This window comes from Aquarana catesbeiana, linkage group LG01 (genome assembly GCF_042186555.1).
Source record: "Aquarana catesbeiana isolate 2022-GZ linkage group LG01, ASM4218655v1, whole genome shotgun sequence".
NCBI classification, from domain to species: Eukaryota; Metazoa; Chordata; class Amphibia; order Anura; family Ranidae; genus Aquarana; species Aquarana catesbeiana.
In genome coordinates this window covers 80,324,415-80,351,232 of record NC_133324.1, presented here as the reverse complement: position 1 = coordinate 80,351,232, position 26,818 = coordinate 80,324,415, and positions in this window count along the sequence as shown.

Below are 26,818 nucleotides of genomic sequence, written 5' to 3'. Positions count from 1 at the left end.
GTCCATGCCTCAACAGGTCATGGCTCAACAGGTCATGGAGCGCCAGTGCACAAAACAAGGTCCATAAAGACGTGGATGAGCGAGTTTGGGGTGGAGAAACTTGACTGGACTGCACAGAGACCGGACTAAGCACTGATGTGGCATGGATGTGGCATGGATGAGCACTGATGTGGCATGGATGAGGACTGATGTGGCATGGATGTGGCACAGATGAGTCATGAATAGAGCATGGATGGAGCATGGATGGAGCACGGATGGAGCATGGATGGATGGATGAGCCATGGATGGAGCACGGATGGAGCATGGATGGATGGATGAGCCATGGATGCAGCACGCATGGAGCATGGATGAAGCACGAATGGAGCATGGATGGATGGATGATCCATGGATGGAGCATGCATGGAACATGGATGAAGCACGGATGGAGCACAGATGGAGCATGGATGGATGGATGAGCCATGGATGGAGTAGAGATGGAGCATGGATGGATGGATGAGCCATGGATGGGCACCAATGGAGCATGGATGGATGGATGAACCATGGATGGAGCACGCATGGAGCATAAATGGAGCATGGATGGAGCATTGATGGATGGATGAGCCATGGATGCAGCACGCATGGAGTATGTATGGAGCACAGATAGAGCATGGATGAATGGATGAGCCATGTATGGAGCACGGATGGAGCATGGATGGATGGATGAGCCATATATGCAGCACGCATGGAGGATGGATGGATGAGCCATGGATGCAGCACGCATGGAGCATGGATGAAGCACAAATGGAGCATGGATGGATGATCCATGGATGGAGCATGCATGGAACATGGATGAAGCACACATGGAGCATGGATGGATGGAGCATGCATGGAACATGGATGAAGCACGGATGGAGCACAGATGGAGCATGAATGGATGGATGAGCCATGGATGGAGCATGCCTGGAGCATGGATGGAGCACGGATGAAGCATGGATGGATGGATGAGCCATGGATGGGCACCGATGGAGCATAATTGGATGGATGAACCATGGATGGAGCATGCATGGAGCATAAATGGAGCAAGGAAGGAGCATTGATGGATGGATGAGCCATGGATGCAGCACGCATGGAGCATGGATGGAGCATAGATGGATGGATGAGCCATGGGTGGAGCATGGATGGAGCATTGATGGATGAGCCATGGATGCAGCACGCATGGAGCATGGATGAATGGATGGACCATGGATGGCGCATGCATGGATGGAGCATGAATGGATGGATGAGCCATGGATGGGCACAGATGGAGCATGGATGGATTGATGAACCATGGATGGGGCATAAATGGATGAGCACTGATGTGGCACGGATGAGCACTGATGTGGCACGGATGAGCACTGATGTGGCATGGATGTGGCATGGATGAGCAATGATGTGGCATGGATGTGGCATGGATGAGGACTGATGTGGCATGGATGGGGCACGGATAAGTCATGAATAGAGCATGGATGGAGCATGCATGGAACATGGATGAAGCACGAATGGAGCATAGATGGATGGATGAGCCATGGATGGAGCACGCATGGAGCCTGGATGGAGTACGGATGGAGCGTGGATGGATGGATGAGCCATGGATGAGCACCAATGGAGCATGGATGGATGGATGAACCATGGGTGGAGCACACATGGAACATAAATGGAGCATGGATGGAGCATTGATGGATGGATGAGTCATGGATGCAGCACGCATGGAGTATGGATGGAGCACAGATAGAGCATGGATGAATGGATGAGCCATGTATGGAGCACGGATGGAGCAGGGATGGATGGATGAGCCATAGATGCAGCACGCATGGAGGATGGATGGATGAGCCACGGATGCAGCACGCATGGAGCATGGATGAAGCACAAATGGAGCATGGATGGATGGATGATCCATGGATGGAGCATGCATGGAACATGAATGAAGCATGGATGGATGGATGGAGCATGCATGGAACATGGATGAAGCACAGATGGAGCATGAATGGATGGATGAGCCATGGATGGAGCACGCATGGAGCATGGATGGAGCACGGATGGATGAGCCATGGATGGGCACCGATGGAGCATAAATGGAGCATGGATAGAACATTGATGGATGGATGAACCATGGATGCAGCACACATGGAGCATGGATGGAGCATGAGCCATGGGTGGAGCATGGATGGAGCATTGATGGATGGATGAGCCATGGATACAGCAAGCATGGAGCATGGATGGAACACGGATGGAGCATGGATAGATGGAGTATTTATTTATTTTATTTATTTATTTCAGGTACTTATATAGCGCCGTCAATTTACGCAGCGCTTTACATATACATTGTACATTCACATCAGTCCCTACCCTCAAGGGGCTTACAATCTAAGGTCCCTAGCTCACATTCATACATACTAGGGACAATTTAGACAGGATCCAATTAACCTACCAGCATGTCTTTGGAGTGTGGGAGGAAACCGGAGTACCCGGAGGAAACCCACGCAGGCACAGGGAGAACATGCAAACTCCAAGCAGGTAGTGTCATGGTTGGAATTCGAACCAGTGACCCTTCTTACTGCTAGGCGAGAGTGCTACCACTACACCACTGTGCCGCCCACACACATGGAGTATGGATGGAGCACGGATGGAGCATGGATGAATGGATGGGTCATGGATGGCGCACCCATGGATGGATCATGGATGGATGGATGAGCCATGGATGGGCACAGATTGAGCATGGATGGATTGATGTACCATGGATGGGGCATAAGTGGAGCATGGATGGATGGATGAGCCATGGATGGAGCATGGATGGAGCATGGATGGATGGATGAGCCATGGATGTAGCATGCATGGATCTCCTCAAGCTTCACCCCTGCTGACCAGTTGGGCCCTGGCTTGACAGACAAGGCTGCTCTGCAAGCGTCACCTCCGCTGGTTGGGTCCCTGACTTGATCACTGCCTGAAGTTTCCCGATTCTCCACCATGCCCGCTCGGTGAGAATATTGCTCCGGTACTTGCTTCAGTTACTCACTGTGGTCCCTGGTAAAGGTGGTCGGTCCCTTAGTGGCGACAGCTCCCCTTCTACCTCCGACCACGACAGGTTCTCCGGCCGACAGAACCGTCACTTTTGGTTGGATTGCAAGTTGCAATCCCAGCCCTGCGCTGCCCTCTTACTTCTGGATAGGCCCTCACACAGCCTGGCAGCCAGATGCCCCCTGGGATAGGCCCAAACTCCAGCCTAGCAGCCCGAGGCATACAACACACGTCCACCCAGGCAGCCGTCCAGGTGGCATAGAACACAGATCACCTGACTCCACCCAAATATGTAGGTGCTCCCAGCAGGCCAAGGGATTCAAGAAAACCCCTGCCCATTGTCTGAGATACCCCATATACCCATAACCTGACCTTGTGTTACCCTTCTCATATCTAGTACCACCAAGTACCCGGCCACCTAGTGATAGAAGAGAAAAGTGCAACAAGGCCAAACTTAGGGAGGAATCAAGAGATCTCTATCAATCATCCAGGATAACTTCTTCTGGCAAGTACTGTAAATTTGTGAGGAGCTCCCTGCCTAAGCTACAGGGTCCTACACACGCTGTACCGATCAGCGTGAGGAGAGGGGAGGAGCCAAAGCGGACAAGCTCCGGTTTGTTTACAAGTGATCATGGCATCATTGGACGGCGTGATCACGTGGTAATGGGTCGCTGTCATTGGCCCTTTATCTCAATTTGTGACACCCTGGGTCTGGGAGAACCGACCGTCAGGGAGATTGCCGGCTGTGCGCCCCAAGGGGCATGCTGGGGCACGATTCTGGGAGGACATCGCATGACGGCCTCCTAGAGTTATCTGACTGTGCTGTAGTCATCATTCGGCTATGGCCCAGTCGGCAAGTGGTTAAAGTTCATGTGCGTGTAAAGGCAGGTTTCCTAATACTTTTGGCAATATAGTGTACCTGAGTCCCCTAAGACTCTACAATGTTAGACATAGAGTAAAATTGATGCCAATAAATATTCTAACAGTTTGTTCACAACAGTAGTGTATTGATGCTGTGTTAACCAACAAAAACATTTGAAACATTGCATTGCATGCAATTCATTAATTCATTCAAGAGAAGCCGTCACCAAAAAAAAGGGCATTTGAACATGCAGTAGTGTTCCTATTAGAAAAGGTACTAAGCCTGCCAATGTCTGGATTATAATGTAATGTAAATTCACTCTGCGTGACTGACACCAGCCATCTGTTTTCATTAATTATTTGCAGTATTAAACGGTTCTGAATCCGTATGGTTTTACAGCTTCTGCAAATGTGTCAGAGACTGAAAAGAATCCTGTAGTGAGAGACAGTATGGAGGCTGCTATTGCTGATCACAGATGTTCAGCAGACATAGAAAGTTGTACAGTGTAATTAGGGAACAGAGAACAGTCACTTCCAGAATACAAGAAGGGGTACCATGTTCTGTTCATACCAGGGTCATGGCTAGACCCTGACATCCTGGGCACAAGCCTCAGGCCTTCTGCTAAGCTCTTTGGGTCTTCTTTAATATATGGAGATGATACATTCAAGGTATTGTTTGTATACATAATTTTTGTTCAGGTAAAAAGATCATACTAGTCTTAAGCCTCGTACACACGTTCGGATTTTCCAACGGGAAATGTGTGATGACAGGCTGTCGAAGGAAAATCCAACCATTTGTACGCTCCATCAGACAATTGTTGCCGGATTTTCCGTGGGCAAATGTTGGATAGCAGGTTTTTAAATTTTCCACGGACAAATGACTGTTGTCGGATTTTCCACACATGCTCGGAAGCAAGGACGAGCCAGAAGCGGTCGGTCTTGTAAACTAGCATTCGTAATGGAGAATTAACATTTGTGACGTGGCAAATTATGAAATCTCGAAAAGCAGCGCACAAAAATGGGATAATAATGAAGCTGCTTTGCTGGTGATACTGATGGAGTTATTGCAAACAAATTTTCAAAGGCTTTTTTTTTCTAGTGATATCAAGAATAATATTATTATGCTTTTTTTTTATTTGGGCAAGTTACCACAACACCATTATCCCGTAGTTTTTAAGATCAAAGATACATCTATGTTGGTGTCCCTTTAATTTGACATTGTATTTTTTTAAATGTAACTGCCTACTACAAACTGTCATTTGAAGTAAAACACATAACCAAGTATTATTCTACACAATTTTTTTATTGTGCATTAAAAAAATAAAACAAATACAATTAGACATGCTATCTGCCAATAGAACTTAACCAAAAAGTGCATTCTATGCATCCAAAAATATAGAAAATGTACCAAATCAAATCATTATTATTCAACCAAAAAATAAAATAAAAGCCTCATGCATCATGCATCATGCAGTGTCCTGCTTCTTAATATAGGGGGTCAACAATGCCAAGAGTTGGTGAAAGCAGGGGTCCGTCATCCAGAGATAATTCCGAAAACATGCGGATTATTCTCCTGGAGCTCCCGCAGCAAAGGCATATGACATAATTGGTCACGATTAATAAAGTAACCAATTTTTGGTCCATGAAATCCTCCTGCTCCTGTTCCTGGACTGGACTTGGGTCAAAGCAATAATTCCTAGGCCAGTGGTGGCGAACCTTGGCACCCCAGATGTTTTGGAAGTACATTTCCCATGATGTTCATACACTCTGCAGTGTAGTTGAGCATCATGGCAAATGTAGTTCCAAAACATCTGGGATGCCAAGGTTCGCCATCATTGTCCTAGGCCAATAATAAATAACACGTTATCTCCTCCGATTCCGCAACATGGCTGGTTGGCAAACGGCCGTTCAGAAACGAACTGAAAAGCAAGAAATGAAAAGCGTGAATTGAAAAGTGCAAAATGAAAAGTGCAAAATGAAAAGCGTGAATCAACACTCACCAAACTTCTACTAACATGAAATTATCAGAAGGAGCCCAAAGGGTGGCGCTAAACAGCTGAAAAACAATGTAGTGCGTCACTACGTTCATTTTTGTTGGCCGACAATTCCTTGCCGTTTGTATGCAAGACAAGTTTGGGCCAACGCTCTTTGGACAAAAGTCCACGGTTTTGTTGGCCAACAACCCGATCGTGTGTACGAGGCTTAAGGCCCTGTTCACATCTGGCAATTCTGCCTGTGATTCCAAATCGCAATGCAATAGTGACAAAACACACCGTGTGTGTTTGGGTGTTATCAATTTTTAATGGCACCTAACCGCGGTGCGGTTTTGCGGCGATTGTCGTACGAAAAATTGTCTGGAAATCGGGGCAACCCGCAATGCACAAAGCTTGTCACCCAAAAAGGAGCAGGAGCTTCTACAGGGTGCTTCACGCAATGCAGTTTGCTGCAAATACTGTGCGATATCTCGTGCGCCAATGGTGACAATACCACAATGCGTTTAGGTGCCATTGAAAGTAATTGACACCCGAACACGTGTGATGTGTTTTGCCACTATTGCAGTGCGATTTGGAATTGTGGGCAGAATCACAGCGATTCTGCCCAAGATCCCAAAACACCATATGTGAACAGGGAGATTTGATCCAAAGAGATCATCATGGTACCACTCCCTAAACATTTTGATCTAGGTGCCTAGAGGTACCCCTGGTCTATTGGGACCCGAGAAACATCCCTGTTGTGTGCACTGCTGTAGTTGACCTTTTGGTTACCTATCTGATTGAGTTACCTACCAGGTCCAACAGATAAGAAGCTCAATTGGCATTTAAAGGGGAGATATTGCAGGCAGACAATGCTGCTGTTAATTGGGAGGCAGTGATATCACAGTGTCAGCCTGAAACATGAAACACTGCTACTGGCAGGAGCTCCAGGAAAGAAGCTTTGCAACAGATTAACAAAATGATTTGCTTAGTAAATATGCATATGTAGCACCCTCCTATATATAGTGAGTGCTAGGATTAGTTAGATTCAGTGCTGGCTCACTGTGTTCAGTGGAGCTAGGTGTGTTTTTGTTAGGTACATTTCGTTTGCCTCACTGTAACCAGTGTGGCTCGAATTATTGTGTTAGGCATGTTTAGCCGCGTTTGCATTTAGAAGGGTTTGAAAAAGCAAAAAACAACTGCCTGTAAATGTCCATTTAGCAGCAGCAGTGTACATGAGGCCCAACCAGTGCAGCTGATTGTTAAAGCGGGGTTCCACCCAAATTTTGAACAATATCTGTATAAGTATTCTCTTCCTTGCCTAGATGCTGACATGCCGTTTAAAAAAATTTAAATCGCCGTAATTACCTTTTATTTTTCTATTCTTCTTTGCACTTCCTGGTTCTCCTCCCATGGGAGTAGGCGTGTTTCTAGCCTCTCCCAGACTCCTGGGAGCTAGTCTCAGGCTTCCCAGGATGCCACTGAGCATGTGCGGGAACGAGCGGTGCATGCTGGGAGCACAGCATTCACCACATCCAGGAAATAAATGCTTGTGGGCTTCAAATGCCCACAATGAAGATGGAAACCGCCTGCAGTGAATAATATAAGTTATTCTTTCTGACGAAATCTGACACAGGCGGACATATTACACACAATATGTGAGTATGTAATGCTGAGAAGAAAAGTTTGTGAATGAACTAAAAAAAAAAAAAAAAAAAAACGATAGATAGGTGGACCCCCGCTTTAAGGTCAGTTCAGTGTTCTCAGCTGCTGCTAGTCTCCCTCTGCTTTCCAGAAGGGCTTTACAATTATCTGGATCATAGGTGTGCAGCTATGCAAATGGAAGTATGAATATTTATGCAGCCCTGGCCAATCCCAAGGAGTAGGGCCCTGAAGGCTGTTGGGAGACTGCATAAATATCAAGGGCCACTGACTTTTCGGGTCTTTTCCTGCAGACTATCAGTTCAGCCTGGAGGGCTTCTGCTCTCCAGGCCAATGCTACCATGTGCTTGCTGTTTGTGAGGCCTCAGTTGGGCAACCTGAGGGCCTGTATGCTGAAGCTATAGAGAGCTGACTGAGGGGCTGTCTGCTGAATAACTAATCTGATATCACAGGAGAAAGGTGTTGCTTGGAAGTTGAAAGGAGGCAACCAACTGTACCTTGACATTTTGTTGGTCCATTACATTTAACCTGGGGGGGCGTGATAGTGGAATTCTTCTTTATTATAAGGGCAACTACACTTACAGTTTTTCCTTAGCCCTGCAAAGTACCATAAATACTACTTTAGTCTGCCAGTGAAATCTACCTAAACCGTCAAATGCAGCTTCCTGGGATGGAATGGAAACAATGCTGCACTGCTACTGAATTCATAGTAGAGTTGTCACTCTCATATCAGCTGTGCCTACCTGCACCACAGTTGCATAAGAAGATGTTTCAGGGGGTGTGGTTATCAGCATGGTCACTGTTCTGTCAGAAGCTTCTGGGTTGTCAGTCAGCACCTGGCCACACCTAGTCCCGCCACTGCTTTCTGAATTGACAGCACTGTTTCTGCTGCTGAAACATTCCCAATCTAAGCAGCAGTGTCTGTAAGGGGGAGCATGTGAAGCACAAATGGAGGAGGAGTTGTCTCAGTCAGGGAATGTAAAGAACGTTTTTTGTCTCCTTTATGTGGCTTGTGCATAACATAGTAGGACTTGGGACTTTTTTAGACAGTTGTATAGGAGTTTTTAGTCATACTTTAACCGCTTGAAGACCAGCCACTGCAGTTATACTGCGGAAGGTTGGCATGGCTGTGGAAATCCCCGTAGCTCTGCGTCGGCTCTTTAAGACGCTATAGCAGTGTGTCCCCGGAGCCAATGCACGATGTCCGCTGGGCACCCGCGATTGCTCCTGACAGAATGAGAACGGGGATCTGTGTGTGTAAACACACAAATCCTGGTTCTGTCAGGGGAGTAGAGACAGATCGTGTGTTCCTACTAAGTAGGAACAATGATATGTCTGATTCCCCCAGTCACTCCCATCCCCCACAGTTAAAAACACACATAGGAAACACAGTTAGCCCCTAGTGTTAACCCCTTCCCTGCCAGTGACATTTATACAGTAAACAGTGGCTATTTTTAGCCCCAAAAAAGTGTCAAAGTGTCTGATCTGTCCGCCACAATGTCAAAGTCCCGACAAAAATCGCAGATTAGTAAAAAAAAATAATAATAAAAATGACTTACATCTTTCCCCTATTTTGTAGACGCTATAACTTTTGTGAAACCAATCAATATACGCTTATTTCGATTTTTTTATCAAGAATATGTAGAAGAATACATATCGTCCTAAACTAATGAAGAAATATGTTTTTTTACTTTTTTGGGGGGATATTTATTATAGCAAAAAGTGCAAAATATTGTGTTTTTTTTCAAAATTGTCGCTCTTTTTTTGTTTATAGCGCAAAAAATAAAAACCGCAGAGGTGGTCAAATACCACCAAAAGACAGCTCTATTTGTGGGGAAAAAAAAGACATCAATTTTGTTTGGGTACAGTGACGCACGACTGCGCAATTGTCAGTTAAAGCAACGCAGTGGCATATTGCAAAAAAAAATGGCCTGGTCAGGAAGGGGGCAAATCCTTCCGGGGCTGAAGTGGTTAAATTACACATGGATTTCTTTCACTTTCTAATTTCCGCAGCCACCTCCTACCTAATGAGTGCTGCTGAGTAGCAGCCGGGTTTGTCTGCTAAAGTAACCTAATCATTCCCTGTGTTCTTATTAGAGATGAAAAAAGCAGCAAGCCAATTTAATCATCAGGGAGTTGGGGGTGTTTCATGCACCGACAGTGTACAGAATGCCACCAAACAAGGAAGACATATTCAAAGTCTTTACTGGTTTTAGAAAATGATAACTTCATGCAAAGAGAACTAGAACAGTAAATTTTATGAACAGTAAATTATTTAAAAAAAGGCTTATGGTGCATTTATAAAACATACAGACCCCCCTTCACTTTTTTCAATTTTGTTATGTTGCAGACTAATACTACAGTTGTTTAAATTTATTTATTTTTTCTCTTTAATCTACACTCCATACCCCATAATGACAAAGTGAAAACAGAATTTTAGAAAAGTCTGTGAATTTATTAAAAATAAAAAACTGAAATATTACATTTGGCTTAAGTATTCAGACCTTTTGCAACAACACTTGAAATTTAGCTCAGTCCACGCCACCGGTGGTTTTCTCACCCCCTTTTTCTTTTCTCATCTTCCTCCTTTATTTCTGTCTCTCTATTTTTCTAGTAATTTTCTACAGATGTCTATCTTACTACTGTTTTATAATAATTGAAAAGGTTATGACGGGGACCACGGAACCACCGACTGCAGCACACAATATTCCGATGGAATAGATATTTAATGACTTCGTTGTAGAGGTTTACACCCACATTTGCTCGGTCCCCCCAAAGGGTTGAATTTACATGTTAAGAGTGAGAGGTAGGCTTGTCGTGTCTTGCTTACTTGTATCTAGCAACTTTGTTTATGACATGGTATGTTGTTTGGCCTCACCCGATGCCATTGTACCTCTTTCATGTAATTGTCGATGCTGTGTTTCGTGCTTCCATGTCTCTTTAAATAAAAGATTAAAAAAATAAAAGGAACAGGAGCACATTGGACACCCAGCAAGAGCACAATGGCAGCAAAGGTGTCCAGTGTGCTCCTGTTCCTTTAAGGGGGATTGGGCTGCCTCCAGGCCCACCTGCCCCTCATCTATCCATTTAATGCATGTGCTTCCATTGTGGAGATGCTTATAAATTCAGTAGCATTAGGACTGCAAGCATACACAGGGTGCCGTGAAGAGGCCTTGCAGCTTATGCATGCGTTTGCAAATGCGTGCTAACTAAACCCCTGTTTTTAATGCAAACTGTTGGATAAGTTAATTTGGTCAGTTGGCAGACTGGTTGGTGAGTTGAGCTATGGAATGTTCTGTTTTTGTCTTTTTGCTAATCAGTGGCAACCAGTGCTACCAATAAGTGCCCATCAGTGTTGCCAATAAGTGCTTCCTCATCAGTGTCACCTATCAGTACCGCCTACCAGTGCCCATCAGTGCTGCCAATCAGTGCCCATCAGTGCCACCTGTCAGTGCCCATCAGTGCCATCTATTAGTGCAGCCCCATCAATGCCAATCAGTGCCACCTCATCAGTACCCATCAGTACAGCCTATCAGTGTAGATCAGTGCAGTCTCATCAGCGCACATCAGTAAAGGAGAAGAATTACCAGTTTGCAAAATGTTATAACAAACTATGAAAACATTTTTCGTTTTTTTTTCAAAATTGTTGATTGATTTTGTAAATTTAGCACAAAAAAAACCCAAGTGGTGATTAAATACCACCAAAAGAAAGCATTATTTGTGTGAAAAAAATGATAAAAATTTCATTTGAGTACAGTGTTGCATGACTGCGAAATTGTCATTCAAATGTGACTGCTTACAGGAGGGAATGTTATTATATTGTGTTCGGTGTGTCAATGTGTTCAACTAAAAAAAAGTGCTGAGAGTTTAATACTACTTTAAGACAAAAAAACCTGAGTGTCATATCTTCTTATCCAAAACTACAATTTATATCATCAAAGAATTTCCATATTGTTATATAACGTCTCAAAAAGGTAACCTTCTCCATCAATACAGAAAGCAAACTTGTGAAAAAGCAAAAAGTAAGAATAAAGAAAAATGTCTTCAAAAAGTTCATCTGTCTGAAAGTCAAACATTTTGTATTCTTTTGAGGCTTGGCAAAACAGACATACCTTGTTAAATCTCAAATACTGAAAGAAGAAATAAAGAAGTGTAACCTTTACACGGGATACTAAATATAAATGTGAATTATCCAGCTGGTTCTTGCAAGAGTTTTTACAGGGAAGAATAGTTTGTTCAGTTCCTTTTGTAGAATTTGAATAGACCTGTTGGAACTGAGAGACAAAAAGATTGATTTACTAAAGGCAAATAGACTATTCCCTTTGTAAGGTAATTTTCACTTCGCTTGAACGAGGTGAAACTTCCATCATCCAATCATGTGCAAGCAAAATACAGTTTTTTCTTACATGTGATTGGGTATTGTGTGTGTAGCCCAATGTTTAGCTGGCACTGTGTGAAGAGTCACTGCTGTTGCTGCTCTGTGTGTGTCCATGCAAGACTTCCATACTGATATGGCCAGTGTTCAGCTTCCATCCACCAGAGGGAGCCTGTTGGATATGAAATACCAGAGAGATTCTGATGCAAGATTGTGATGGATTGTGGGAAGTTTAGTTCACTGGAAGGACTTAATTATTACTGCAGATGGGCTGAACAATGACAATTCTCAACAGGGGGGCATAAAAGACCAGGATGGAATACACCATAAAACACCTATGTGCGTTGCAAGCAGAGAGCAGGACTGATTTATCTGGAAGCAGAAGGACGCTAGCCTTGTGCCTTGGATCTCGGGTAGCCTGCTTTACAGCAAGAAAACACACGTTTAGAGCATAACTACGGAAGCCCACTTTTTGCCAAACACTTAGACTGAAGGTTGCTGTGTACAAAGGACTAGTAAGTGGCCTCTGGTCAACCATTCACTGCAAATGCTAGCAGAGAGGCAGATTGCCAGTTAGGAACATTTCCTCACTGCATGCAAAACTCTCAAAGGTAGAGTACATCAAGACAAGCACACCAACGCAAAGTTCTTGGCCCCATCTAGATCGCCAGCAGAAGGTGTAAACCAAGAATTTTTTGTTATTCTTAACTGCTGCTGCGGAGATCCCCTCTAGGTTCTTTTACTAGTTAGGGCTACCTATAGCAATATAAGAAAAAATTGCACCCTAGGACATTTACTGTTTGCTGCCTGATAAGCAAATTGATAAGCTGTTGCATTATCACCATCTGATACTGCTTGATTGCTGCTGTTATTCTTTATTTGTTTATAATGCTGTAGTACATCTTCCAACTGTGAGCTAATACAGCATAAAGCCAGCCATAGATGGAACAATTTTCTTTGGTTACAGGAAAGAAAATCGCTTGATTCAACCATCAACACAAACAGTGTTGGTGTGGAAATCCCTCCTGCAGGGCCATTGTGTTCACCCAGCAGCAGTGGATGTATTTTGGATTTGTGCTGCCCTAGGCAAGACTAAAATTGGGCACCCCATGTAAATTTGCCCCACCTCTCCTGTTTAAGAGCCAAACCTTCACCCATAAACTCCACCCCTTCCTCTTTAGGCTCTGCCTCTTCCTATTAGAATTCCACTCCCTGTGTGGACTCTCAAGTGGCTATGTGAGGTCTCTGGTGGTCTGTGCCACCTGTGCTGACTCTCAAGTGGCTATGTAGGATCTCTGGTGGGCTGTGCCACCTGTGCAGACTCTAAAGTTGCTATGTGGGGTCTCTGGTGGGCTGTGTGGACTCTCAAATGGCCATGTGGGGTCTCTGGTAACTGTGTGGGGGAGGTCTTTTGTGGACTGTGTGGGGTCTCTAGTGGACTGTTTGGGGTCTGCACCTCTGTGGCAGACTTTTTTCAGATGAGATCGGTGGCCCAGTCTGCCCCTGTTCTCTGCATTTCTTGACAAGTGGACTGCTGGACTGCTCGCTAGTGTCCCTTCTGCCTGGGGAGTGGCTCAGCCCCCCCCTGTAAAATGTCACCCAAGGCAAACAACTTGCTTGTCCAGTGACCGATACACCCTTGCCTGTGGGGGAAGCCAACACAGTGATTATTGCTAGTGACTATAACAGCGGCTAGCAATACTTGCTTGTAAAATCCAGCAGGTTGGTTGTACCCAAGCTGATTGATCGATCAACTTGGGTACATTCAGCCTGCTCATACATGGGTTGACATTCGAACTGTCTATGATCAGCTGAATACCTCTTTCTTGTTGATTCACCATTGCAGGTTGGTTGTACCCAAGCTGATTGATCGATCAACTTGGGTATATTCAGCCTGCCCATACATCGGTTGACATTCAAACTATGATCAGCTGAATATCTCTTTCTTGTTGATTCACCATTGCATGGTTTTCTTGCATATTCATCTGTGACAATAGCTATATATACCTCCAGCTATATCTTCAGCCCGGCCAGGAGGACCCTGATACATCAAGAGGCTAGATCGGTAGTAAGTTGTACATTTGCAGTGAATTTTTACCATATTCAGTAAACTAAGAGTAAATCCCTTGCAAAGTGAACAGGCAATTTGCCTTTAGTAAGTAAACCCCAAAGTATGAACTTTGCCTATGCTACAGTGTAGGCTATGTGGCATATGTGAATGACAGGATCCCTTTCATTTAGGAACCATGGAGAAACAAATCGGGTGCCAAAGTGACTATTGGCACAGTTAAAAAAAACAAAAAACACAAAGGACCCCAGTAAAAGAAAAGATTTGATGCTTACCTTTTTCAGGAAGCAGTGGGGTTGATTTACTAAAGGCAAATAGGCTGTGCTGACTTCCATCATCCAAACATGTGCAAGTAAAAGTGTGCATTTTTTTTTTTTATATTCCTTGCTTGTGATTGGGTATACTTTGCAAAGTGAAACTTCACCTCATCCACTAAGCTCTGGAGCAAATTCCCTTGCAACTTTCCTTGCAGCGAACATTAAAATTCATTTGCCTTTAGCATATCAACTCCACCATTTAAATTTTTTACTCTCTACTACAACTACAGGCAGATATGCTATCCAACATTTATGGGTGTGTCCGATAGTGGCTAGTGCCCCCCCCCCATTGGGCGCTATGGTTCCCAACACTGACCCCAACATCATTATGTGTCCTGTAGACATGTAGTGTTGCCTGCACCCAAAACTGTATCTGAAGAACCTTGATGTGTTGAATAGCATCAGCCCCCATAGCTCTAGAAGAAAATGAAAATGTAAAGGGTTGGTTCACCTTTTCAAAAAAAATGAAAAGGCAAACTAACACCCTACACCCTCCCCACTCCCCCTCCCAGTCCCCAGTGTACTTACCTCCTTGGGTGATGAGCAATTAGTGCCCATGCAGCCAATGTAGAAGTCCAGGGATTTGAAATCCCCACTGGGACAGAAAGTGATGGGATATATCCAAAATGTTGCAAATAAAACAGGTGGTGAGGGTTAATCTTCCTTTGAAAATCTCAGAAAACTGACATTTTGTCAACTAAAATCTTATCAAAAATTGCATATTAGGGTTGATTTACTTGATTTAGGCAAATAGACCATGCACCTCGCAAGTGCAGTTGTACTCGTTTTCCCCAGAGCTTAGTAAATGTGGTAAAGCTTTGCTGATTTCCATTATCCAATCATGTGCAAACAAAAATGCTTTTTTAAAATTTCCCTTGCACCTAATTGGGTATTATTTGCAAAGTTTAGCTTCGCCACATTTACATTTACTAAAGAAAATGAGTGCAACTGCACTTTGTCAGAGCCTCTCTGAATTAAAAATGATAACATATAACTTCTCAATGAATTATGCTGATCAACCTCTGGATGAACCTTTTTACCACAGAAAATAAAAAGAATCTGAGAATTTACTGAGTCGGAAAGGTTGTTTGAGCTTCAGAACAATGGGTCGTATTGTTACGTAAACAGACAAGACCTGGACCCAGAGAAGTAAATCTTTTTATTTATTTATTTTTTATTGGAAGTAGTCCATGTCTACAATACCTTCAGAACTTACAAGTGTTGGGAAGAGACAGAGCTTATAACTTTCTTTTTACCCAAGCTAGCAAAAAACAAATCTAAACCTGTCTATTCAGCTGACCAACAGTCAACACTCCTGTGTACTCAATTCAATGACAGTGTCCTCTATTGTTGAACTTAATGAGATCTACCAACAATTGAAGGACATCTCGGGAAACCTTTAACCAAAAGGCAACCTTCTTGAACTTCTTTATAAGTATCTTATATCTAAGCGAGAAAATTTTAAATAGACATAGATATAGATATAGATATATATACACACTGTATGTGTGTGTGTATATATATACACACACATACAGTGTGTATATATATCTATATCTATATCTATGTCTATTTAAAATTTTCTCGCTTAGATATAAGATACTTATAAAGAAGTTCAAGAAGGTTGCCTTTTGGTTAAAGGTTTCCCGAGATGTCCTTCAATTGTTGGTAGATCTCATTAAGTTCAACAATAGAGGACACTGTCACTGTGTATATATATATATGTGTGTGTGTATATATATATATATATATATATATACACACTAGAACATGAGAAACAAAATATAAAAACATTTTACATCCATTATACCCCCTTTGATTCTTGTATATCCTGTAGGCATTTCTTCTTTTGCACTGGCTTCCACACCTGTAGGAAGGGAACTCATCATCACTCCACTCAGAGCTTACACAGGGTTGAGGACCAAGCACCGGCTCTGCCACATGAAAGGAAGGAGAGTCGCTGGCTCCTCCATATCCACATCTAATTGGTCATTTCTTTGCTCCTAGTGGCTGAACAAAGAGGCAGGGTAGAGAATACATATCCAAGCCTATGCTGCTATAGGGGTCTGCATTATAGCTATCCTGTTGTGTTGTCTTGCATGGGCAAAGTGGATGTTTGCTTTAACGGAAATATATGATTTTTTTTTTTTTGGTCACCAGAACAGAAGAAGTAATCTCTTTAATTGGGGACACTTGTTCTACTGACATTTGTCAAAGGCAGGGTATACTCTCGGGAATATGAGCTCTTAAGGAAGGGAGCATGTCTTCTGAAACGCGTCAGATTTCCAACTGTAGAGGTGTGATATCCCTGTCACTGGAGTTTTGTGTTCTATACGCATTTTATCTTCTCATGTTTGTGAGTATGACTTTGGCGGTTTTAATAAATTTCATTGGTGTTGAAGGTAATGCACTAGACGTTTGCACCCTCCTTTTTAGTGAGGGGAAATCTCACAAATGGGGACACAGACAGCAAAATAAACCTAGTTGCAACCCCTCCCCATTTTATCCAAATTGATGTTGGAAAGCGCTGCGTAAACTGTTGGCGCTATATAAATCCTGTATTATAATAATAATAATAATAATTGAGAGAAAAAAAGACCAGTTTGGCTTCAGATTCACTTTTGTTCCTGAGACGGTTGAACTCTTCTGTTGTTTTCTTTGTGAAAAGGTTTCCTGTAATTGTTTTGCAACTAGCACATTTCATTATTTGACTTTATCGATCGATTTTCATGCCATTGGCATACCGCTATTGAGTTAGCCATTTTTTTTATTTCAGGATTTCTGTGCCTGAGATGAAGCTGCGAGGTGTGGATACAATTCTCATGTTTTTCCTTTTCATGCATTGTTAACCACTTCATTGCATTTTATCTGATACAGTTTATGTTTGAGAATATGGCTTCCTTTTGTGATAATACAGTAATGGGAAATTCTTAATATGTGTCCTGTCCCTCTATGGCCTTATGCACACTTAGCTCCTTTGTGCCGAGACATAAAATCCTGGCACTCTCTGGCACCCAGGGAGGTACACATGCGACATACAAACACCAATACAAGTTAATGGCTGTATGCGACTCTGCTTGAGTAAATATCAATGACCTTGGTGTTTACCCGTGCATGTGTGTACGAATGTGCCACTTTCACATAAAATCTCTGCTGCTTACTGGGGCGTGGGGAGCTGCATATGGCGCATGCCACCACCAATATGGAATAGTTGTACATGGCACATGTGACTCTCCAAGCAGCAGAATGTTCTGGGGATTTTACGCCTCAACACATAGGAGCTGGCCATAGACGGTTATTTTTTTGCATTCAGCCAGTGGCTGAATGCATGTTACCTCAACAGAAGTCAATCAAATGCAGAGGCAGCTGGTGCTTCAGCCTGGGGGGGGGGGGTGCGGCAAACATACCACCCAATAGCCCCCCCGGCGGGTAGTACTCACCCAGTCAGGTGGCGATGCAGAGCTGAGAGATCGCTCCGGGTGGCAATGCAGAACAGAGAGATGACGGTGGCCATCTTCCAGATCTCCCCGTACATCCTCCCCAGTACCAGCCAATATGATCGCTTCTCCTCTCGGCCAATCGCACTCCTCCTTGCCAGTGGCTGAATGCATGTTCCCTCAACAGAAGTCAATCTAATGCAGTTGCAGCTGGTGCTTCAGCCAGGGGGAGGGGGGCGCGGCAAACATACCACCCAATAGCCCCCCCGGCGGGTGGTACTCACGCGGTCAGGTGGCGATGCAGAGCAGAGAGATGACAGTGGTCATCTTCCAGATCTCCCCGTACATCCTCCCCGGTACCAGCCAATATGATCGCTTCTCCCCTCGGTCAATCGCACTCCTCCTTGCCCAGGAGGAGAAGCAAGAAGACAATAGCGAATATTAATTTGCTATTGTCACACAACTGGGTGGGCTCTGCGCCCCGGGCCCACCCTTTTTTAAAGCCAATTGGAGCCTCAGGCTCTAATCGTGCTTAAAAAAAAAAAAACCCGGCGCCCTGCATGTAGATTAGGGGCCGGGTGCATGAATAAGGGGGGTGGTGCCCCTGGGCCCCGTATGGAGCGGCCGTCACTGAACAATCAACTTCTATCGACCAGGGACTGCCACAAAATTGGCCACTCCCACTGAACTGACTGAATTTTAGTGTATGGCCAGTAATTATTTTGGTTTATCTTTGACAGAGTGGGGGTGGGGTATCCAGAATATCCTTTAAGGTCACTTGGGTCCTGACCCCTCCCACCTCCCAAACTTTATGGCATTTACTGGAAAAGCTCAACTTAATTTTAGTTGCCTACATCTCTGGATCTGCTGCCCATTCTGACATGGCTTTCCCTGTCATTTCACCCCTATGCAATTGCCACCCGGCCCCGTGCTCCAGGGGACCTGTGCTGCTCCCCTGTACACCTGGATAGGAGGGGCAGTGGGGGGCAGCAGCTTATAGAGGAACCAATGCTTTTTATATCCTCCTGCAGCTGCTGAAGGTCTGCTCCTCCTTCTCTCCCTCCGGCAGGCATTCAGCGGTTGTGGGAGGAAGATAAAAGGCATTGGTTTCTCTATATGCTGCCCCTGCTGCCCCTATACAGGTCCTGCTGCCCCAGGGGCCCCTGTGTGCTCTCTTGCCTACACCTTGTCCCCCAGAGCTCTGCAGGCGTCCCCCCTTTCCTCTCCCACAGACTGCTAGGGAGGATGTGTCAGGGTGGAGATTAGATAAGGGGGTCGGTAAATACGTCATTTATTGACCCCTTCTTTTTCTGAATGGACAGAGTCAGTGATCGGTATCAATCACTGACTCTGTCCTTTCAAAACTGTGTTTACTATGCTTCTAATTGTAAATGAACAGGAAGCTTTGTACAGAGCTACAGTGCCTTGAAAAAGTATTCATACCACTTGAAATTTTCCACATTTTGTCATGTTACAACCAAAAATGTAAAAGTACTTTATTGGGATTTTATATGATAGACCAACACAAAGTGGCTTATAATTGTGAAGTGGAAGGAAAATGATAAATGGTTTTCCAATTTTTTTACAAATAAATATCTGAAGAGTGTGGCGTGCATTTGTATTCAGCCCTCTTTTCTCTGATACCCCTAACTAAATCTGGTTGAACCAATTGCCTTCAGAAGTCACCTAATTAGTAAATAGAGTCCACCTGTGTGTAATTTAATCTCAGTATAAATATAGTTGTTCTGTGAAGCCTTCAGAGGTTTTTTAGAGAAGCTTAGTGAACAAACAGCATCATGTTGCCAAGGAACACACCAGACAGGTCAGGGATAAAGTTGTGGAGAAGTTTAAAGCAGGGTTAGGTTGTAAAAAAAATATCCTAAGCTTTGAACATCTCACAGAGCACTGTTCAATCCATCATCCAAAAAATGGAAAGCGTATGGCACAACTGCAAACCTACCAAGACATGGCCATCCACCTAAACTGACAGGCCAGGCAAGGAGAACATTAATCAGAGGACCAGACAAGAGGCCCATGGTAACTCTGGAGGAGCTGCAGAGATCCACAGCTCAGGTGGGAAAATCTGGACAACTATTGGCTGTGCACTCCACAAATCTGGCCCTTATGGAAGAGTGGCAAGAAGAAAGCCATTGTTGAAAGAAAGCCATAAGAAGTCCCGTTTGCAGTTTGCGAGAAGCCATGTGGGGGACACAGCAAACATGTGGAAGAAGGTGCTCTGGTCAAATGAAACCAAAATTGAACTTTTTGGCCTAAAAGCAAAACAATATGTGTACTGGAAAACTAACACTGCACATCACCCGGAACACACCATCCCCACTGTGAAACATGGTGGTGGCAGCATCATGTTGTAGGGATGCTTTTCTTCAGCAGGGACAGGGAAGTTGGTCAGGGTTGATGGATGGAGCCAAATACAGGGCAAGCTTGGAAGAAAACCTGTTATGCCGCTTACACACAATCGGAAAAGCCGCCAGCAAAACTCCAATGAGAGCTTTTTGATGTAAAATTCGACCATGTGTATGCTCCAGCCAGCAAAAGATTGAGAGCATGTTCTCTATTTTTCGGTCGGGAAAAGTTCCTATCCAAAAATGCGATCGTCTGTACAAATTCCGATGCGCAAAATTCCTACTCATGCTCGGAAACAATTTTACGCATGCTCGGAAGCATTGAACTTAACTTTCTCAGCTCGTCGTAGTGTTGTACGTCACCGCGTTCTTGACCGTTGAAAGTTCAGAGAACTTTTGTGTGACTGTATGTATGCAAGGCAAGCTTGAGCGGAACTCTGTCGGAAAAACCATCCAATTTTTTTCCGACGGAATATCCGCTCGTGTGTAAGGGGCATTAGAGTCTGCAAAAGACTTGAGACTGGGATGGAGGTTCACCTTCCAGCAGGACAACGACCCTAAACATACAGACAGATCTAGAATGGAATGATTTAGATCAAAGCATATTCATGTGTTAGAATGTCCCAGTCAAAGTCCAGATCTAAACTCAATTGAGAATCTGTGGCCAGACTTGAAAATTGCTGTTCACAGATGCTCTCCATCCAATCTGACAGAGCTTGAGCTATTTTGCAAAGAAGAATGGGCAAAAATGTCACTCTCTAGATATGTCACTCTCTGTGCAAAGCAGGTAGAGACATCCCCAAAAAGAATTGCAGTGAAAGGTGGTTCTACAAAGTAATGACTCAGGGGGCTGAATACAAATGCATGCCACATTTTTCACATATTTGTAAAAAAAAACATTTGAGAACAATTCATCATTTTCCTTCCACTTCACAATTATGTGTCACTTTGTGTTGGTCTATCCCAATAAAATTAATTTATGTTATTGGTTGTAACATGGCAAAATGTGGAAAATTTCAAGGGATATGAATACTTTTTTCAAGGCACTGTATTCCTTTTTTATGTGCAACTGATGCTGCAGAGAAGGAGATGGAGGGCTGTGATCTCCTTTCTCCATCTCAAAGGTGGAACACCAGGGGTCTGTTTAGACCCCTGATATGTTACCAAAGCCCCCCAAGTGGGGCTTCTAGTAAAATTGTAAAAAAATAATAAAAAATGAAATTATAAAAGAACTAAACTAAACTAAAATAAAATTGTAAAACATCATTTAAAAAATTAATAAACTAATATAAATTAACAAAATAAAAAAAAACTACTGATGCCAGTGATGGAATTACCAGGGTCACACGTTCCACCACTGTGCATGGGCCCCAAGACGGCAGGAAGGGGGCCCACTGAAGAACACGAGAAAGGGTCCTGCTGTGGGACCGTAGTGAAGGGTCCCGCAAAAGTAGTAAAGGACCCTGGGCCTGAGTGAAGGGCTCCAGCTGGGGGTCAGGGGCCCTTCATGGTTTCTTGCATCGGGGCCCTGAAAGTTCTAGTTATGCCTCTGAACCTATGCATATGTGTATTTTCATTGCATTTATTAAATGTTTTACTTTAAAGTTTAATTATATAATATATATTAAAAAAAAAGCAATTAGCAGTGCAATGTAACGCAGCAATAGCCATCATCCCACTCAGCAGGTGGAACATACTACATATTTATATAAAGTAACAAGCTTAAAAAATGGCATGGTGCCATCTGGCTCACTCTAGGTATATATGTCACCCAAAGCAGATGTGTTAGTTTCTAGTAAACAAAAAACTCAATTAACTAAGCTATAAATAACATTATAATTAATATTTTTTTTACAAATTAAGGTGTACTTTTTTGTACTGTTAAAGTGGACTTATATGTACTTTTTTCATGTTAAGTGCATGCATGTTAAGTTATCTGTAATGATAGCATTTAGATGGTATAGCTATGCATTTCCCTTTTACAAAAGCACAACACTCCACCTGACATTGTCTTCATCTGCTTTTGTCTTAAATAGGTTGGCACCATCCTTGTTCAAAAATCATCCAGGGTCAGTATCTACTTCCTGATCTGAGATAATGGCTCAGAGATGACCCACTCATGCAAATCGTGGTCTAAAATAGGATGGCACCGTCTTTGTTCAGGAATCATCCAGGGTCAGCATTTACTTCCTGATCTGAGATGATGGTTCACAGGTGACCCACTCATGTAAATCATGGTCTGAAATAGGGTGGCAACATTTTTGTTCAGGAATCATCCAGGGCTAGCACCTACTTTCTGATCTGAAATGATGGCTCAGTGATGACAGTACAAAAAAGTCTACCTTAATTTGTAAAAAATATTAATCTAAAATAGGATGACACCATCTTTGTTCAGGAATCATCTAGAGTTAGCATCTACTTTCTGATCTGGGATGATGACTCAGACATTTCCCACTCATGTAAAACCTGGTCTAAAATAGGATGGCACCGTCTTTGTTCAGGAATCATCCAAGATCAACATCTATTTCCTGATCTGAGATGATGGCCCAGAGATGACCCAATCATGTAAATCCTGGTCTAAAAAAGGATGGCACCATCTTTGTTCAGAAATAATCCAAGGTAAGCATCTATTTCCTGATCTGAGATGATGGCTCAGAGATGACCTACTCATGTAAGTTGTGGTCTAAACTAGGATGGCACCATATTTATTCAGAAATTATCCAGGGTCAACATTTACTTCCTGATCTGATATCATGGCTTAGAGATGGTCCAATTATGTCACTGTGTAGGTCTTGGCTGTAACTAGTAGTAGTCACATTCAAATAGACTATTTCTGCAATTTGAAGACTTTTAACAACTAATCCAAGTATCTTACTCAGTTCACGTCAGTTTAGTTTAATGTGAGTAACTAAATGGAGTATCCTGTAGCTACAGGGGGGAATGAGGAGGTCCAACATTTCCCCCCAGAATGTCTATGGCACAGCATCTAGGAGCTAGCACTGACTCTCCTCCATAGCCATGGGAGGCTGTAGGATGGGGGTTGACAACCAATTGATCATGCCCATGCAACAAGTAGATTGTGACCATGCCATGCCACAAGCTCCTGACCTCATCCACCACACACTGTTGGATCCTCCACTGCAGGCTGCCCTCTCCCCCCCCCCATATCCCTGTGGTCGGACATGTCCAGTGCCTTGTCTGTGGATCCCAAAGGAGTGGCAGGTAGGCAAGTGTGACCAGTCCTGCCTGGCCTTCTTCTGCTTTCTTTGAGACCCCAAAAGGTGAAGGGGGATAACCACCCCATGGCATGAGACTAATGGGACTACCCTACTTGATGCATGATTTGGTGTGTCCTGCTTGTGCCACAGTTATTATCACTGACAGTGAAAAGGCTCAAATTTAAAGCCTCACAAATTTGCCACACTTACAATTCACAGCACCCCCCCAGAACAAAATGTTCTTTAGCCCTGGGCTGCAGTATATTATGTGTTTCTAAAACACGTGCCTACTTCTTCAGACAGTATGGGTCAGATATGTACGCTCATATTAATACATAGATGTTTGGTTACATACAAATACCAAATGAAGCATAAATCATGTATTTATACATTCAGTGTGGCAAAAAAAGTATTTAGTCAGCCACCAATTGTACAAGTTCTCCCACTTAAAAAGATGAGAGAGGCCTGTAATTGTCATAATAGGTATACATCAACTATGAGAGACGAAATGTGGAAACAAATCCAGACAATCACATTGTCTGATTTTTGAAAGAATTTATTTGCAAATTATGGTGGAAAATAAGTATTTGGTCACCTACAAACAAGCAAGATTTCTGGCTCTCACAGACCTGTATCTTCTTCTTTAAGAGGCTCCTCCTCTGTCCTCCACTCATTACCTGTATTAATGGCACCTGTTTGAATTTGTTATCAGTATAAAAGACACTTGTGCACAACCTCAAAAAGTCACACTCCAAACTCCACTATGGTGAAGACCAAAGAGCTGTCGAAGGACACCAGAAACAGAATTGTAGACCTGCACCAGGCTGGGAAGACTGAATCTGCAATAGGCAAGCATCTTGGTGTGAAGAAATCAACTGTGGGAGCAATAATTAGAAAATGGAAGACATACAAGACCACTCATAATATCCCTCGATCTGGGGCTCCACGCAAGATCTAGTGAATGACCTGCAGAGAGCTGGGACCAACGTAACAAAGGCTACCATCAGTAACATACTACGCTGCCAGGGACTCAGATCCTGCAGTGCCAGACGTGTCCCCCTGCTTAAGCCAGTACATGTCCGGGCCCGTCTGAGGTTTGCTAGAGAACATTTGGATGATCCAGAAGAGGATTGGGAGAATGTCATATGGTCAGATGAAACCAAAGTAGAACTGTTTGGTAGAAACACAACTCATCGTGTTTGGAAGAGAGAGAATGCTGAGTTGCAACCAAAGAACACCATACCTACTGTGAAGCATGGGGGTGGCAACATCATGCTTTGGGGCTGAATCTCTGCAAAGGGAACAGGACGACTGATCCGTGTACATGAAAGAATGAATGGGGCCATGTATCATGAGATTTTGAGTACAAACCTCCTCCCATCAGCAAGGGCATTGAAGATGAAACATGGCTGGGTCTTTCAGCATGACAATGATCCCAAACACAGTGGCTTCGTAAGAAGTATTTTAAGGTCCTGGAGTGGCCTAGCCAGTCTCCAGATATCAACCCCATAGAAAACCTTTGGAGGGAGTTGAAAGTCCGTGTTGCCCAGCGACAGCCCCAAAACATCACTGCTCTAGAGGAGATCTGCATGGAGGAATGGGCCAACATACCAGCAACAGTGTGTGACAACCTTGTGAAGACTTACAGAAAACGTTTGACCTCAGTCATTGCCAACAAAGGATATATAACAAAGTATTGAGATGAACTTTTGATATTGACCAAATACTTATTTTCCACCATAATTTGCAAATAAATTCTTTCAAAAACCAGACAATGTGATTGTCTGGATTTGTTTCCACATTTTGTCTCGCATAGTTGAGGTATACCTATGATGACAATTACAGGCCTCTCTCATCTTTTTAAGTGGAAGAACTTGCACAATTGGTGGCTGACTAAATACTTTTTTGCCCCACTGTAGTAGTCATAGTATATTGACATAGTTAGCACTGCACTAAACTTAGGACCAAACATCCCATGAAAATGAGTCACAGAATTATGGAATATATGGAATATTCTCTCCATGAGCATTACTGAGTCCATTCTAGAAAGAATTTGGGTAAATGGGACAGAGGTGGCTTTCCAAATGAGGGCAATCAACCATTGTATAGCTGAACAGAATATATACCGTATATAAGATTTTCAGTCTGGTATAGAAAAACAGGGATGGTGCAAACAGCAGACAGATGGACAAGATTTATTGCATGCTGTATCAGAAGAGTTATCAGTTTCATAATACCATGCCATAATAGCTAAAGATTCTCTCAACTTCAAACATGTTTTACAAATGTCTCGGGGGTGGGAGAAATTATATTTTTATATGAGATTGTAATATAAACATGTAGTATTTTAGACATATTTTCTTCATGTATGCTTTAGATGTAAATCTTTTAACACAATAAAATCCCTTACATGTTGGCCTAGTTGGTTATGTTCAAAAAAATACATCTCTCCTATACCTTTAGAGCATTGTGCAACCTATATTAGATTAGATTTGGATTTAATGTGGAACTTAAAGGAGTTGTAAAGGCACAAGGTTTGTTTATCTTAATGCATTCTATGCAGCCTCCCCTGCACCCCCTAATACTTACCTGAGGTGAAAAAAAAGGAATCCGGACAGCCACACTCCAGTATAAGCCTTTATTGTAGCAGATAGTCAAAGTTCATGCAACAGCAGAAGCAGGGTAAGACAGCTGACGCGTTTCACAACATCATCGTTGCTTAACCTCTTACCTGAGGTCCCTCTCTGTCCAGCGATGTCCACCAGTGTCTCAGCTGTCCGATATTCTCCTTTCTGATTGGCTGAGACACAGAAGCGGCACCACTTGATTCTGCTGCTGTCAATCAAAGTCAGCTAGCCAATCAGGGGAGGGAGGGGGTGGGGCCAGGTCGGGGCTCCGTGGATAAATGGACACAGGGAGCTGTGACCTGGCTTGTGTGCCCCCATAGCAAGCTGCTTGCTGTGTGGGCACTGAAAAGGAGGGAGGGCCAGAATCACAGAAGAGTGACCTGAGAAGAGAAGGATCCAGGCTGCTCTGTGCAAATCCACTGCAACAGAGCGGGAAAGTATAACGTGTTTGTTATTTTTATAGGAAAAAAGTTAGACTTTACAATCACTTTAACTGTATCTGAGCACCACAAACTGAAAACACTATTTAATTCATTTTTAATATTCAAAGCAAACTCCCCTATTCATTCAGGTCTCTATGCTTTATTTTGTTGAAAAATCACTTTAAAAAACAAACCCCTAACATTTCTAGCCATGGCCATCTTGAGTAAAGGTAGATGATTAATGTAGCATTTGCTTCCTGGAATCCATCTGCCTTAAGCTCAGACATGCAGGGAGGAGGGCATGCTTAGCAGTGAAAACCCTTCCTCCCCTCCTCTAGATGAATGAGAATAAAATGCCAATGAAGACTCCTTAGATGTATGACATCATTTTTCCCTAGGCCAGAAACCAGGAAGTTACTATAGAAATGTAAAAAAAAAAAAAAAAAAGGAAACTTTAAAACA